This window comes from Rhinopithecus roxellana, chromosome 21, assembly GCF_007565055.1.
Source record: "Rhinopithecus roxellana isolate Shanxi Qingling chromosome 21, ASM756505v1, whole genome shotgun sequence".
NCBI lineage: Eukaryota > Metazoa > Chordata > Mammalia > Primates > Cercopithecidae > Rhinopithecus > Rhinopithecus roxellana.
In genome coordinates, this window is record NC_044569.1 from 73,405,827 (window position 1) to 73,419,285 (window position 13,459).

Here is a 13,459-nt window from a genome sequence, read left to right on the forward strand (position 1 = left end):
TACGGGAGCTATAAATTGTCTAAAGACTTTTAGAGAGTTCTCCTTCATTTTATGCATTTTTGTTTTTTGTAAATTTAACTCCACAAAAGTGCATTATCATAGCATTGGCTTTGTGTGTAAGCATTGTGCATGTACGTAAAAACATTGAAACTTCTTCAGTAAATGAAGAGATGCCCTTTTTGTCCATCTACGTTTGTGAAAGATAAAATTTCTTGAGCTCTTGGCTCTTTGGGTGAATGGTGTGGCGGTGATGTGGTGACACATCACAGGTTTTGATTGACCTCATCAAAAGACTTAGGTTGCCTGTCATAGTACTTCAGCTGACTGTAGTTATCAAGCTGAGTGCACACAATTATCATAGTGCTATGCATATGTATATTTCACTTACCTATTTCTTTATGAATATGGTTTATCTGCTTATAACTGTTATACTCATGTGACTATCATTAGTATACCTGAGTGTTTATGCTTGCAAAAATATTATTAGTGCCTATCTTATTGTGTAGAGTGGCCTATGAAGTATTCTGTCATGTCTTTATGTTTCTCAAATAAAGTCACTTTTAAAAATGTTAAGTAAATATCTTTAAAATAATTTTTAAAATTATTTTTCCATAATAATATTTTCAGGACTTCAACATTTGGAACTATGGTGTTCATAATTGTGTCTTTTGAGATCATGATTAGCTCGAGTTTTGTTCACCACTGTGGCCCAATTTAGCACAGTATTTGTCACATAGAAGGTATGTGGTTGGCCAGGTGTGGTGGCTTATGCCTGTAATCCCAGCACTTTGGGAGGCTGAGGTGGACAGATCACCTGAGGTCAGGAGTTCAAGACCAGCCTGTCCAGCATGGTGAAACCCTGTCTCTACCAAAAATACAAAAATTAGTCGGGTGTAGTGGTGGACACCTGTAATCCCAGCTATTAGGGAGGTTGAGGCAGGAGAATTCCTTGAGCCTGGGAGGCGGAGGTTGCAGTGAGCCAAGATTGCATCACTGCACTCCAGCCTGGGTGACAAGAGTGAGACTCTGTCTCAAAAAAAAAAAAAAAAAAAAAAAAAGAAGGTCTGTGATCAATATTTTCGAGTGAATAGGTAAATAGATACTTCCTTCATAAGCTTGATTGAGGGCTGCATTGTATAATGCATCTAAGCTATTTGGCACAATGCCTGCTATATAGTCAGCACTCAATAAATGTTGAGTTAAATAATTATTATTATTCCTTTAGGTTTCCTACAGTGGACTGAGTAATGAACAATTTTTGTGTCATTAGCTAAGTTCCAGTAGTTCAATGAGCTAAGTTTTAATGGTGAAAATGCTTTAGGTTCAATATTATGCTCTTGGCTCTGAGTGTTGATTTAAGAAATGGAGACTTTCTAGGTCATCTGTGGAGTCACTGAAGAGGATTTTATGCAGTGTGGCAATTTGGAGCGGGAGTTTGGAAGTAGATTGCGTGGGTCCAGGTTATTGCTGCTTTGTTTTAGCTGTAACCATGGGTGACTGATTTCTCTGTGCCTTTGTTTTCTGACCTGTAAAGCAGGGATAATAATCTTCGTTTCAGTGCTGTTATGAGGATTAAATTATTAATACATGTGAAGAGTTTAGAAGAGTACTTGGCACATAGTAAATATTCAATATATGCTAGCTATTATTTTATAAGGACTTACAGGACAAATTATTCCTGGAATTTAGTACAAAAACTAAAATAGTAACTCTTGAAAAGCTGGTATATATATTTTTTACTTTATGGTAGATTTGATATAGGCCACTACATTTCTTCTTTTGACGTATTATCAGAAATTTTAGAGTTAAATTTACTGCTGAAGTGCAGCAAATATCTCATCTCTGATTCTGTATATACAATCACCCTTCTGTCTATATTCTTTGTTATTTCTTTTCTTTGTCCTGTGTACCCAGATATCTTTTTTAAAACTTGAAATCTACCTCAAATCCTTTTAGGAAGCAGGCAGGGACACATATAATAAATGTATGAATTCCAAATAATAGAGTTAGAAAGAAAACACATTTTCGGTGATATTTACTTCAGGTAAACTTTATACGATCCAAAATTTTCCCTATGATCCTGTATAGACTGTTTCACTCCTTTTTGAATAACTAAAAGCAAATTCAGTATTCTGGTGAGAACCATTTATTTTGGAAATTCTAACATAAATTATGTACCAACTGCTAGCTAGAAATTGCAAAATTTTGCTGGAAGTATTTGAAAAGTTCAAATTATTTTCCACTATTCATATCATAGCATCATAAAATTTTAGAATAGGATATAATTTGTTTACCTTTCATGTTTCACTTGGTGTGAGCAATAAGAGTCCTGATCAACTTAATTTTATGTTAATTGAGTTTCAATTTCTTTTTAGAAATGAAACAAAAGTGTATTTTTATGGCATTGTGATGTTGGACTATCTCAGTAGTTCGATATTTCATTTGACCATCTACTCAGGGCAACACCTAAACTGCTTGAAATAGAAGAATATTGATTCCATGTTAAAATCTTTTGAAAAAGGTATTTTAAAGACCTTCATTAATAACTTGCCTCAAGACTTAGCATTCTCTTTTTTCTGTTTAATTTTCATCTGCAAATTGAAGATAAAATTCATACCTCTATTGGGCAGGGAATGGAGAAGTAATTGACCATTTGTTACATAACAGCCCATTGGGGAAAACCAGTAAAGACCAACTCATTCATTCATTCAGTCTTCAATCAACATTTATTTATAGATTGCCATCTATGTGCTATGCACGTGCTGGATGGTAGAGATGCTCTGATGAGTCCTTATGCTTAGTGAGTTTTCTAGACTAGCAGGTGGAGACAACAAGCAATGAAGTAAAAAAGAATTTTGAAAATGAACTCTTTCTGTCTGTGTTTTGATCAAGACATTGACATAATGGACATGAGAAATCAAAGTCAATGTGAAAAAAGTTCCCTGTGACACAGGATTTATAAGGTAATGAATGCACTAGGACTAGTTCTTTAACCTTTGGACCCCTCATTCAGATGAAGGTTGTACAAGCTTACAGAGCAGAAAGAAGGATTTGAGGAAGATTTTCTTGGAGGAAATGATGTTTAGAAGCCTCTAATTTTCTACCGGAAGGGGTAGGGTGGGAGGAGAACACCACATTCTTTCCCTCAATCCTTGAATGGGTTCACTTGGAGAGCTTTCTGTGTGTTTTAGGAGTAGGGGGAAACTTGCACTGGGGTCTCACTCTTCCTTGGGAAATCCAGAAGGTGACAGAAAGGATGACACACTGCTTTGATGTTGCACAGGGATCAGCCTGTGTGCCTAGAGTTCATCAGAAGACATGTGAGTGTTTTTCATGGAAGAAAGGGCCAAACTGGAATCATCTGAATTCCTGCTGTGGAGCAAAGGGAGAGGGCTGATGTTAGGACTTAGAGATCAATGCATCCCCTTCTCATCTTGAGAACTGCAGGTAAAGAGGGTCCCTAAGGATGAGAATTCCAAAAAATTAAAAACAGAACACCAACCCACGAGGGAAAGAGTTCAGCTCTAATAAGCTGCTAGACCCAGATATCTCGAAGCCACCTAACCACTATTTTTATTTGTTAAATCTGCCAACTGTTTGCTTCCTTCCCTTCTTGTCCATAGCTGAATGCGCTGCTGTCCATCATGAAAGAGGAGAGTAGGGAGAGAGCAGAAGCTGGTCACACCCCTCTCTGGCAGCAGGCAGCTGACAAATGTAGGCCTAAGCAAGAGAGAGCCGAAGAATTCTTAACTTTGAAGAAATATTGAGGAGTTGTTTAATATTTTGGGGAGAACACATTTCAGTTAGTGAATTGAGTTTTGTGAGTTAATGTGATCGTAGGACTGTCTTTTTCATGTAAGCAGAAAATTGTGGGGATCCACCAACTTTCCTTACAGAGATGGAGGACATTATCATCACTGAATAAAAGTTTATAGGGACACAAATAGACAAATAGAAATTTGTGTTTTGGTCCTAACCACACCCACATCCACATATTTGTGGGAGGAACACAAGGTTTTAACAGGGGTTGTGTTGCAGAGGCACTTTTCCTAGGTTTGGGGGTTTCTCAGAGGAAGTAACATTATTCCAAGGGCAGAAGAGATGAGAGGATTTCTGTGCAAGGTTGGCAAGTTAACCACTTTCAGTCCCTCCCAAGTTCTCCACAAAACAACTATACAGCAATTGTTTTAAAAGCCTTAAGCCCTAAAGGATGAGAACAACAAAAAAGGAGGCAATAGCTGCAAACTTTTGTAACCTACAAAATAGGTGGGTGAGTAGTGAAGGACCAGAGAGAACTGAAGTATAAGCTAAAGTAGAGAAAGGTGAAATCCAACACACTTTACTCCTCAGGATTGACAGCTCAGAAATAAGTAGCACATGGCACTTCCAAACGTGGGGTACTTAGAAGTACTAACATGAGGAAGATTGACGGAAAGCTTTTGAAGTACTCAGATTCCCAGATCATCTTGCCAGCTTCATAAAGCCAGGCAATAGATCTTCCCAACCCTGGCAGAAGAAGGTGGATTTATTTTTTTTAGAGACACTGGACTCAGTTAAAGATGGAGATACCATAAAAGAAATTAGGAGATAAAGTGCACGTATACAAAACTGGATGTTGAGAGCATCTCCTAGCCGCCTGCCCACATTCAGCTTCCAGATGTCCAGCAGCCAGGCCTTCACCTTCCATGCAGGGGACAGAAGAGCTTTCTCTGAGGAATCTGACCAGTCCATGAACAAAGACCTGCAAATATTGACATCAAGGCTTCCCCACCTTAATGGCTGGGGAAACTGCCCAATTAGTTACCCTAAAGTTCACAGTTCATAAGTTATACACACACTTTTGCTTGGAGGATTTTGTCTCCACCACTTAAATGTGAGCAGACAGCCAAGGATAATCAGATGTCCGAGTAAAGCATCTAACAGAGTGCAGGAAGCCCAATATCTGAATAACAGGAGCTGAAGAAGAGAGGTAGATAAGATGCAAAGTAGGATGTAAGGATTAATTCAAGTAAATATCTCAGAATTAAAAGATTTGTGTTCTATATCGACAGGCTCACTGAATGCCTAGCAAAATAAATGAATGAAAATAGAACCAAAACATATCATTTTTAAATTTCAATGCAGTAGAGAAAAAAATGAGGGGGAGTGGGAGAGAGAGAGAGAGAGAGAGAGAAACAGAGGATCCAGGATTAAAAAGATAAATGGCATCAGGTTTCTCATCAACTAGAAGCCAGAGGCCTTCACAATTTCCATACTCAGCAAAACTACAAATCAATTTTCAGGATAAACAAAGAAGGAGGAAAGTAGAGAACATGAGAAATACTTGAGAGGGGTGAAAGGAATCCCCAAGATGATGGTCACGGGAGATTCTGGGATGACAGACAGTTACCAGGTGAGAAGCTCCAGCAGTCCAGGTTGGAGCAGGAAGGCTGTCAGAGAGGTTTCTTTAGGAAAGTGAAACTGATAGAATGCTTGCTATGTCCAAACCTTTACAGAGGAAATGTAGACAACTGATGAAGGATTTGCAGGTTGAACTGATAAACACATAAAAAATTAAGAAAACAAAAATTAATATTATTATTAACTTCAGGAAAAAGGGAAACTCATGCAAGGAAAGCAAAGAAACCAGGGTTAACTGCATGGCTCAGTGTGTATGTATATATTTGTGTGTTGGAAACAAGGGAGAGAAACGCAATAAATCTTCTTCTTTAATAGTGTCAAGTCTATAGATAAATGTCTAAAACCCAGAGTTAACAAAATCAGCAAGTGGCAGCACAAATCTATTATTTAGAAACATAGAGGTAATTACCAAAATATATAGTTAGAATAGGTGAAAGTGATTGCCTTTAGGGGAGGAGGGAAAAATGAGTAGAAACAGTAGGGCATTATAATCAGTAGGGCAAATTTTGTAGAGCTGTTAAAATATATTCTGCATAAAATAACTACATTTTTTTCTTTTTTTAATTATACTTTAAGTTCTGGTGCACATGTGCAGAATGTGCAGGTTTGTTACATAGGTATACATGTGCCATGGTGGTTTGCTGCACCCATCACCCCGTCATCTACATTAGGTATTTCTCCTGATGCTATCCCTCCCTTAGCCCCTCACCCCTTGACAGGCCCCAGTGTGTGATGTTCCCCTTCCTTTGTCCATGTGTTCTCATTGTTCAACTCCCACTTTTGAGTGAGAACATGCGGTGTTTGGTTTTCTGAAGAACTGTATTTTTAAAAGGTGAGAAAGTTTGAGTGATGGCATTGTGGTGATAGGGTTAAAGTCCTTGGGGTGGGGGGCAGGGAAGAGAGAGAGAGAAAGAGAGAATGACTCACATGAAGAATCAAAAGAAGTTCAATATGAGTGTGATGGGCAGAGGAGTGGTAGGGATGATGAAAAGGGCAGAAATGAGGTATGAAGCTAGAGGATTAACAGGGGCCAGATCATGAATGGGCTTTAATTTTATCCTAAGGACAATGAAAATCCAAAGAAGAACACTTTCATATTGAAGAACACTTTCATATTTAAGGAAGAGGAAGCTCTAACAAAAGTAGCTTAAACAATAAAGGATCTCATTTTACTATGTTTTATCATATAACAAGAAGTCTAGGTTGGTGACTCACACCTGTAATCCCAGCACTTTGAAAGGCTGAGGTGGGAGAATTGTTTGAGGCCAGGAGTTTGAGATCAGCGTCAGCCTGGGCAACATAGTGAGACCCCTTGCTACCAACTCTAGAAAAATAAAAAATAAAACTAATAAGGCATGGTGGTGGATGCCTGTGGTCCTAGCTGCTTAGGAGGCTGAGGTGGCAAGATCACTTGAGCCCAGGAGTTTGAGGTTACAGTGAGTTATCATTGCACTGCTGCACTGCAGACTGGGTGACAGAGTGAGATCTTGTCTATTAAAAAATAATAGGCCGGGTGCAGTGGCTCATGCCTGTAACCCCAGCACTTTGTGAGGCTGAGGTGGGCAGATCACCTGAGGTCAGGAGTTCAAGATTGGCCTGGCCAACATGGTGAAACCCTGTCTCTACTAAAAATACAAAAATTAGCCAGGCATGGTGGGACACACCCATAGTCCCAGCTACTCAGGGGGCTGAGGCAGGAGAATCACTTGAACCCAGGAGGCAGAGGTTGCAGTGAGCCGAGATTGCACCACTGCACTCCAGCCTGGGTGACAGAGTGAGTCTTGGTCTCAGTAAATAAATAAATAAAGTCTGGAGGTAAGATGGTTAATTTGGCAACTCTGTGGCAACATAAAAGATCGGGATCGTTTCTTTTTCCTGCCCTGTTCTTCTCAGGTGCCAAGTATGTCCCTCAGAATAGCTGCAAAAGCCGGATGTTGCTTTTATTACACAACAGCATCCAAAGGGTAGAAATATCCATATGTTTCTGTATCAGTTATTTATTACTACTTTGAAACCTACCCCATCAAAATTTAATGTCCAGAAACAACCACCATTTCACTTGCTCATGATTCTGGGACTCAGCAGAGTGGGTTGGGTTCAGCTGGGCTGTTCTTCTGTTGCTCTCGCTTAGACTCTCATTCAGCTGCAGTCTGTCAGTTGGTGGCTTAGCTGGGGTGGTGTGGTTCTAAGATAACCTTACTTTGTAGGTCTGGGGCCTCAGCTGCATGGTTGGGGCAACTGGCTTCCCTGCTGCATGTGATCTCATCCCTCAGATGACTAGGCTTGGCTTCTTCACATGACAATCTCAAAGCAGTGTTCCAAGGCAATGAGAGCTCAAGCGACAAGGTTTCTTGAGGCCTAGTCTCAAAATCACACAATACCCAGTTGACTCCATTCTGTTGGTTGAAGCAAGTGGCCAGCTCAAATTCTTGGAATTAGGAATAGATTTTACCACATGATGGGAAAAACAGCAAAGTCATATTTCAAAGGTACACACACATAAGAATGGTATGCATTATTATGGCCATCTTTGCAAATAAACCTATCAGAGCTCCCTTTGAAGTAAGAAATATTGTCTCAAATCACAGTAAATTAGTTATTCTCAAGTCCTTTTCTAAATCAGTCACTGGGGAGGATAATAATGTTATTCTCATTGAGTAAGCCTAATGATGATTGACTCCCTGGGACTGAGAACACATCTTTCTCTGAAGCAAAATGATTCTTGTTGCAAAGAAGTATGTGGGTGGGATCTGGGTAGAAAAACAAATAGTATCTCCCAGGTTTTACTAAAGGAAGGTTATTTCATTTTTAAGAGGTAACCTTGATTGTAGTGTGAAGATGAATTGGTGTGAAGCAAAATTGAAGGCAGGTAGATCAGTTGCAGGGTTTCTGTTATGGTTTGGCTGTGCCCCCACCCAAATCTCATCCTGAATTGCAATTTTCATAATCCTCACATGACGTGGGAAGGACCTAGTGGAAGGCAATTGAATCATGGGGGCGGTTATCCCCATGCTGCTGTTGTCGTGATAGTGAGTGAGTTCTCATGAGATCTGATGGTTTTGTAAGGGGCTTTTCCCTCATTCCTTGGCAGTTTTCCTTCCTGCCATCATGTGAAGAAGGGTGTGTTTGCTTCCACTTCTGCCGTGATTTTAAGTCTCCTGAGGCCTCCCAGGCTATGTGGAACTGTGAGTCAATTAAATATTTCCTTTCTGAATTACCTAGTCTCAGGCAGTTCTTTATAGCAGCATGAGAATGGACTAATACAGTTTCTAAGCCTCAGCACTATTCACATATTAGGCCAGATAATTCTTTGTTGGGAGTAGGGGACTGCTCTATGTATTATAGAACATCTGGAAGCATTGCTGGCATCTAGATGCCAGAAACTCACTCTGAATTGAAACAACCAAAATTGTCTGCAGACATTTTAGGGTATTTCCTTGTGGGCAAGGTCACCCTTTCTTGATAACCACTGAGGCTGGAGGCTAATGCAGTTATCTATTGCAATGGTCTGAACCAAGGTAGAGGAAATAGGCATGGAGGCAAAAAGAATTTAAGAGGTCTTTGATTTGGCAAACTATAGAATTGAAGAGAATTGGAGACTTCATATACAATTTTTAATTTTAAGTTTGTTTGAAAAATCAGATCAGGCTACACTGGACCCAAGAACTCAGGTGGCAAAATTCTGCAGAGCTGAGTTTGCCCCAGTTTGTCCCAGTCTCTTCATGGACTTCTTGACTCCATTGCTTGCCTACCTACCCCTGTAAGAATTTGAGCTTAAGACCCCTGCCTTTGTTGAAGCTTTCTGACCTTTGAAATAGATACAAACATGAGAAGCATTACTATCTAAAAGGCCCCACATTATATCCTGTGTTCCACTCTGGCCCATATATTTATATCAGGCCTCTTAGGTCTCTGTTAATATATCACTCATTTTTTTTACATTCTGGTTCTAAAAGTATTACATGTCTGTTGTGGAAAACATAGAAAATACAACATGTATATTATCCCCAAATCCTATAGTCCTCTTGGATTTTGTTTTAGCTTTCCACATACCTTGGAAGAGGTGATTAGGACTCACAGGCCACCCCTGGGAAGGAGCCAGTCCTCTCTGTCTCCACTCAGGTAAACTTTATCCCATTTCTTAACCCAGATCCCAGGATGTTTCAGGACTAAAGCAGAGAGTTTTTTCCAAAACATCAATGGAAGAAAATTAAACAAGCTGTATTTTCCTCTTTGCTTTTGTTCATTTTAAGTCCATCATTCTGGAAGTTGCTAAGAATGTTTTTGAAACAATCAAAAGTTCAGGCAATTAAGTGGTTTTTTACATGAAACAATTCAATAGTTAGAATTTATTGCCCCTCATGTCTCTTAGTGTTTCAAGAAAATATTTTCCATTCATGTTAAGTTGTCATCTCAAATTATTTTTTAAAATGAGCCTTAATTGTAAGTATGTGACAAAGTTCTTTTAAAACTGCTTGAATAATAGAAAAAACATGACATGCCTCTTGGAGAGCACAATGGGCCATAATAATGTGAGGGAGAACAGATAAGAATGGATGTAATGGTTAGAATTAAATGACATCTGACAATTACTTTCAATTTGAACTGAGGTGAAGAAAATCAGAATTACAATACTCTTGTGATTAAACTTTGATGAGATGAAAATGTCATTGTTTGATGAGAATTTTTTATTAGAGTTCAAGGAATATGAATGATTTAACCACAACGTACTAACACCACAGGGCTGAATAATCTATATCTGAATTTCTCAAGTCTTCCTTACTTCAGGTCACTGGAGAAATCTCAGCTGCTCTCATTCCTCAGTTCTGTGACTGTTTCCATAATATCGGCTTTTGGAACAACAAGATAAAACTCAAGTCCTTTGTGATAAGTTTTGACATTGAAATCTTGGAGTAGCTTAATATGGTGAAAGTTTTCCAGGAGCCAAGTACTAAAATTTAGACTCATTTTTTTTTAAAGAAATAAATTTTAGAGACTAGATTTCTTGAGAGAAATGGAGAAATCCTGCTTGTATTCTGCATTCATTGATGAAATCAAGATTCTGCATTCACTGATGAAATCAAGTGAGTCTTTTCATTTCATAAGAAGAATCTCTTTCCCTTTAAATTGACATTTTGGTAATTAAAATTGAGATATGGGCTTGAATCTGTTAAAGACAATGCATAGCCCAGTTCTCTTTGGGACACTAATTACAATATAGGATGACAGGTTCAAGCTGACTAAGCACAGGGACTTTTCTCCGTACAGGGGCAGCTGCCATCTTAGTGATTCCTGCATTCAGTCGAGGGCAGAAGAGCTGGGAGCCCCTTTCCATCTACTTTGCTGCTACTGTGGGATGAGTGCTGTTCTTCCCTTCCTCTTATCTTTTCCTCTTTCCTTTCTGAGGGCCCCAAATTTAAAAAATAGTTTTCCACAGTCATTGGTAGTACATTTTTTCCACATTTTTAAAGATTTTTTATTTTTTTTTTTTTTTTTTTTGTCTTCCAAGAGTGTGAAGTCAAAATGTCTGGGGACTTAGGCTACAATCCAGTAGTTTGGAAACAGGATGGTGATAGGTATGTTCAGTCCTATTTTTATAAATGCAAATCTTGGTCTTTTTATTGAAAGAAAGAGTAAGTACTGGCAATAGTCATTCTATCCAATCATTTCCCAAAGCAGTGTAACAATGTTACAATTTGGCCCATTCAAACACACACACACACACACACACACACACACACACACACACACACACCCCACTTTTATTTTGTTTTATTTTGTAAAAAGCCAATCTTTCAACTCTATAGGCTGGTCTAGGGTAAGTGATCAAACGCTAGCTCAGATGATTGCTGAACACCATCTTACTAATTTTCTTATTCAAATTTTATAAAATAAAATTGATAAATATTTAATAAATTTAACATTAAAATTTGTGATAGATCTTTGAACAAAATAGGGACTCAAGCATATATAAATCGGGTGATTAATAGGTAAATAAGGAGTAAAATACATATTGACAATTGAAATTGAAATGAGAGCTTAAGTCTCAATGAAAGGCAGAGAGAAATGACCACATTTGGTAAATTAAAGACTAACAAGGAAATTGGAGTTGAAAAGTGGAAAGCGTATTGTATAAGAGATTTCTGTCACCCCCCGCTCACTAAATAAAGAGTTTAATTGGCCAAAGTCCCTTTCAAAAACATGTTGTAAGTTTAGCTGATTTATCTTCATGGCATTTGCACTTGAGTGTTTAAATCTTCCTTCAGAGGTGGTCAAAATGATTATTATAGATTAAGTCGGGAACTACTGAAGAGTTCCAATGCACTGCAATCTCTGTTGGATATGAAAAAGTCAAAGGCTTGGAAAAAGCAGATAATGAAAGCTGAAACTAGTGGAACCCCAAAGCGCCACAAGTAAGAGGCAACACAGGCAGTGACTAAGAGTAGAGAGCTACATAAAGACTGCCTGGGTTCGAATCCTACTTCTATGGCTTAGTAGCTGTGTGTCTTTGAACAAGTTATTTACTATCCTTAGAGTGCAGTCTTTCTTTCTCCCTTTCTCTTTCTTCTCTCTCTTTCTTCTTCTTTTTTTTTTTCTTCCTTCTTCTTTCTTTCTTTCTTTCTTTTTCTTTTCTTTTTTTCTTTCTTCTTCTTTTTTTCTTTCTTTCTTTCTTTCTTTCTTTCTTCTTTCTCTTTTTCTTTTCTTTCTTTCTTTCTTCTTTCTTTTCTCTTTCTTTCTTTTTCTTCTTTTCTTTCTTTTCTTTCTTCTTTCTTTTTCTTTCTTTCTTTCTTTCTTTCTTTCTTTTCTTTCTTTCTTCTTTCTCTTCCTTCCTTCCTTCTTCTTCCTTCCTTCCTTCCTTCCTTCCTTCCTTCCTTCCTTCCTTCCTTCCTTCCTTCCTTCCTTCCTTCCTTTCTCTCTCTCTTTCTTTCTTTCTCTTTCTTTCTTTCTCTCTTTCTCTCTCTTTTTCCCTCCCTCCCTCCCTTCCTCCCTTCCTTCCTTCCTTCCTTCTCTTTCCTCTCTCTCTCTCTTTCTGTTTATTTATTTTTATTTTTTTCTCACTCTGTCGCCCAGGCTGGAGGGCACTGGCACCATCTCTGCTCACTGCAGCCTCTGCCACCTGGTTTCGAGTGATTCTCCCCTCTCAGCCTCCCTAGTAGCTGGGATTACAAGCGTGTGCCACTATGCCCAGCTAATTTTTGTATTTTTTGCAGAGATAGGGTTTCACCATGTTGGTCAGGCTGAGCTTGGACTCCTGACCTCAGGTAATCCGCCCGCCTTGGCCTCCCAAAGTGCTGGAATTACAGGCGTGAGCCACTGCGCCTGGCCCAGCTCGTTTCTTTACCTGAAAAATGGGAATAGTAGCAGGACCTACCTCATAAGGCTTCTATGAGGAATAAGTAAACTTATGTAAAGCTTGAGTAAGCGCACAAAAATAGAAAGCTAATGTTATTATTTTTCATATTGAAATGTGGAAGATCTTCTCACTAACTTTGTAGTTATCCTCAACTCTGTTTTCTAGACTAAATGAAAAATGTTTCAAATAGTGGGATTTATAATATTTTCCTAAGGATAAAACAACCGAAAATTTCCTAAATTATCCAGAGTATCCTAAATTAAACCCATTGTAGCAGTCAGCACTATTCTCTTATTTGAGACCTTTTGTAAGGTCTACAGTACTTAGTCTAGTCCTGTAGTACTTACTTTATTGCCCTTTGGTGGTGTTGACACGGGGTGTTCCCATGGTATAGATAGAACATGTTGTTATTTTTTGCCACTTAAAGGAAACATAGCTAGTGGGAAATGAAGCTGATAGACGAATGGGAGAACTTTGTGTGATTTAGGGGAACTATGTAGGGATTGGGATCAATTGGGATCTATATTCCAGTTTTTGCTTTACCTTTAAATGTAATTTTGAGTAATTTACTTAATTTCCTTGACACTTGGTTTCCTCATCTTTGGAAATGGGAATGACAGTAATGCTTGGCCCACAATGAGCTTCGAATATTAAGTACTTGAGAATAATATTTATACATTCAAAATTCCCATATATGTGCTCACA